Consider the following 4,290-nt stretch of genomic DNA (forward strand, 5'->3'; position numbering starts at 1 on the left):
GTCCATCCAAATGTAGCAGTAGTTTTGTTTTTTTAGCTTGAATAGCAAGGAAGGATTAGAGCCCTGTCAGGTCTTTACTGTTATTCCCTTAGATAATTCCTCTCATTCACTATCTTGGTGACACCAGATAGGAAATGAGCGGAAATCTCCAAAAACAACAGAGACAGAAATCACATTTTTTCCCCCGTAAATCAGGGGAAGGCTAGAACCTCTGTCAGACTTCTATTGCTGTCTGTCTTTGTTAAAGGTTATCTTTATATGAGACTTCAATTGGGCTTTACATCAAGCTTGGCTGATATAGGAGCCAGGTAGTTCATAGAACTAAACTATTGTATTTTGTAAATTGTTTTGATTGTAATTAGTACAGTTACCTGCTCACTGGCTCCTAGAAAAGACTAACTGACTTCAGGGTGCTTCTTTAAAGAGGAACTGAACTCTCGAATATGCGCCAAAGTAGGACAGGCAAAGAGCTAAGGACTAGTCATCTGCTTTGCCTGTGGTGTCCTGTAAATTATCTTTACCCATTATTGTCTTACAATGTCTTGTTCGGCTTTGTGTCCCTGTATGGAGGTCACCATCTCGGTAGAGGCAAGGCTTTGCTTCCCTAAATCAAAGCCTCCAGCAAGGAGAACAGTGAGCAGCACAATAGTGACATATCCAAATCTCACTCCATATCTCTAGAGACTAGCAGTCAGAGGCAGCAGTGTCTTAGATTTCACATTGCAGATATACAGCTACGAGGTTGTATGGACAGGAGAGTGTAGGCACGCTCACATACCAGGAACTACTCTGCTATATTTCAGGAGGAATTCCAGACAAAAGGTACATTTTTTTTATGGTACTGCTTAGGAAGAAGTAACATTTCTCGATGTTCCCTATAACATAGCAAATCTTCCCTTTTGACTACAGGTCTAATTGAATCTCTTTGACATCTGACTCAAGTCCAGTGATAACTGTTATTAAGGAAACACGAGTTATAGTTGATGAGGAGCGCTTTAAAGGTGTTAAATCCTGAAGCATGTGCTTCTTGAGATCAATGTGAATAACTTTTCTTTTCCAGCAGGTGGCACTGTTGTACTTTTTTTCTTTTCTTATTGAATTTTGTTGTTGTTTTTTTTGTTGAGCTGTGTGCTATGTAACTGTGTACTGACTTTAAACCACAGATAGTACTGAATGATTTTTATTTAGTTGTTAACAAAGTAGTTGTACACATCCAGTCAGCTTTACATAAAAATCTAGAATACATAGTTACATAGTATTTGAGGTTGAATAAAGACATTAGTCCATCAAGTCCAAGTTTTTGTCTTTCAATGTTTAACAATCTGAAAGATGTCCATATTTCTGATTGTGTTCCTGTGAAGTATCTCTTCTACGCATTTTTACATGACCTGTTACATTTGTCTTTGCTTAAAAGAGACTCACAATGGGGAATTCCCACAGGGGAATTTATCAAAACTGGAGCAGACAAAATTTGAAGCAGCTGTGCACGGCAACCAATGGGCTTCTCTCTTTCATTTTCAAATCTTAACTGAACAAAAGGAAGAGCGAACAACTGCTCCAGATTTTGTCTGCTCCAGTTTTGATAAATTCTCCTCCCAGTGTTTCAAAGTATGAGGAGCATGTGACTCACTCCCCTTACTGTCATGTGACAACCCTAGTGCTTTGTGATCAGCCGCAAATTGGTACTTGGCACCGGTACATACGGGCAGGCAGAAAGCCCTCTGACTTTGTGTATAGCCCTCGGACTTTGTGACTGTATGGGTCACAAAGTCACACTTTGGAATACCCCAATTATTCACACTTATCTTTTTCTTACAATGAACATTGAAAAATTCAAAAAGTCCCTCTTACCCTCTTATAATTAATTACTGAAAGGCAAAACAGTAAACTGTGGGTCAGACAAGTTGTAATTGATGAGTAAATGCATAAAAAATAATGTTTTTTTATAAACATATGATAGTTGTGCCTATTTTACCACCCAGCATTATACTGAACTGTGCAGGATATGTGCATGTTGAATATACTATATGACCAAAAGCTTGCAAAATCCTGACCATCACACCTATATGAGCTTGCTGGACATCCCATTAAAAAACCATGGGCATTAATATGAAGTTGTCACTCTTCTTGGAAGGATTTCAATAAGATTTTGTAGTGTGTCTGTGGGAATATGTGCCAATTCAGCCAAAATAACATTTGTGAGGTCTGGTCCTGATGGTGGAATGAGAAGACCTGGCTCACAATTGCGACCGGGCCCTGGCATTCCGCCTGTTGGAGGGGGGCCCAGCGAGGGAAAACAGGGCCCTCCCGAGATCGTGCCGCTCCTTTCCTGCTGCTCTGCCACCCGCAGCATGTACGGGTGGCTGTGCGGCAGTGCAGTAGAGGCTGTCACTTGTCCCGCAGAATGTGCTGCAGGCACTGCCGGGCAGCACATTCTGCGGTGTGAGGACCCTCTCCTCTTAGCCCCGCCCCCTGGCTGCAGAGACACGGAAGAGGGCCTTGCAGGAGAGGGAAGGTAAGTGGGGGTGCTGGTGGTATTCTGCATTGCTGACTTTTATTATAATGTATTGCTGGGACTTGTAGTCCCACATAGCTGGTGGTATTCTGCATTGCTGTATGATGATTATATAGCAATGCAGAATAGCATCAACTATGTAGGACTACAAGTCCCAGCAATGCATTATATTTTTACTCGTACTTGTGAAAATGCCCCGATACTAAGCGCAGATTCCGGTGTTCTGTCGAGAACGCCGACGTAGTTGAATTTGCCTACCTCAGCATCTGCACTTGCGCACAGAGCAGTATTATCGAGGAAACAGGGATTTATTACAAAGTATTTTGTTTAAATCTTTAATTGTGACCGTTAATAATATGCCACCCATCATTTACTGCCACCCATCATTTACTGCCACCCATCATTTACTGCCATGGACGGCATATTATTAACGGACACAATTATCCAAATACAAACGAATACTTTGTAAATAAATGCCTGTTACCCCGTTAATCCCGTATGTGCGCAAGAACAGATACTGGGTCGGCGTTCTCGACAGAACACCGGCACTAACATTTTAAACAAGCGTCTGCCTGAGGTCCTGCAATTGCTGGGGACCTCGGCAGCCTACCTGTTAACCATGCGGTGCCATGGCGGGCCTTCATGGTTTCTTGCTACGGGCCCTGAAGGTTCTAGTTATGCCTCTGCTCACAATTCAAACTTGTTGGACCTTCATACAGATTTGCTCTACTTTGTGGCTATAAGAGCCTACACATTAATGAAAAGGCTATCCACAATATTTTTGAGTGTATCTTTGAAACGTTGTGCCCATTCAGCCAAAATACATTTTTGAGATTGGGTGCTGGTGTTGATTGGGAAGATCTGGCTCACAGTTGCTAAAAAAGGTGTTTAGCAGAGTTGAGGTCGGAACTTTGTGCAGACCACTCAAGTTCCTCCAATTCAAACTCATCAAAACCATGTATTTGTGGAGCTGGCTTCATGCACAGAAGCACAGGAATAGTGGAACAGAAAAAGGGTTGTCCCCAAACTGTTATTACAAGGATGGAAGAACACAATTGTCTAAAATGTCTTTGTATGCTGTAGCATTACCAGCACCCTTCACTGGAAACATCTGAACACAATTTGGAGGGGTGTCTACATAGTTTGGGCCATATGAGTAAGTGCGATGATCAGGTGTCCACAAACCTTTGGCCATATAGTGTCTGAAACCTGTGCAGAGTCAGCTGCCCTTCTCCTGATGTTATACTTGTCTGCAGCAGACTCCAGCTATTGATGTACAGATATTTCTCTTCTTGACTTCTATACTGCATATTATTGAGCAGCGATGACAGGGATGCTCAAGAATTAGCTAGTCTCTTACATACTAATGTAAGAGACAATGCTGACAAAACACATTGTGTGGACATTTTTCTTATGTATTGAGCTGACTAAACGGTGACAGTTTCCTAATGGGACATTTAATGTAATGTTATTGAATATACTGTATAATCCTCCATGTTTAATGGGTTTTCAAACTTATTTGCCCACAGTGAAAAGCCTTAAGGTATTTATATATAACTGCATTGTAAATATTATCTTTGTGACACTAATAAAATAACAAGCTTCAGGTCAGTGTGAATGCAACATTTAAACTCCGGGCTTTTGCTATTTTTTACCCACCTTTTTTAGAGGCTTTCATGACAGTCATGTGATGCACACATATGAGTCCTCTTTCGCTTTGGCTCTTCTTGGGGCCGGGTGGTCCTAACTGATACAGAGAGTGGTGCTGACATCAC

Source organism: Nanorana parkeri, unplaced genomic scaffold, assembly GCF_000935625.1.
Source record: "Nanorana parkeri isolate BGI_ZX_2015 unplaced genomic scaffold, ASM93562v1 scaffold14, whole genome shotgun sequence".
Classification (NCBI taxonomy): Eukaryota; Metazoa; Chordata; class Amphibia; order Anura; family Dicroglossidae; genus Nanorana; species Nanorana parkeri.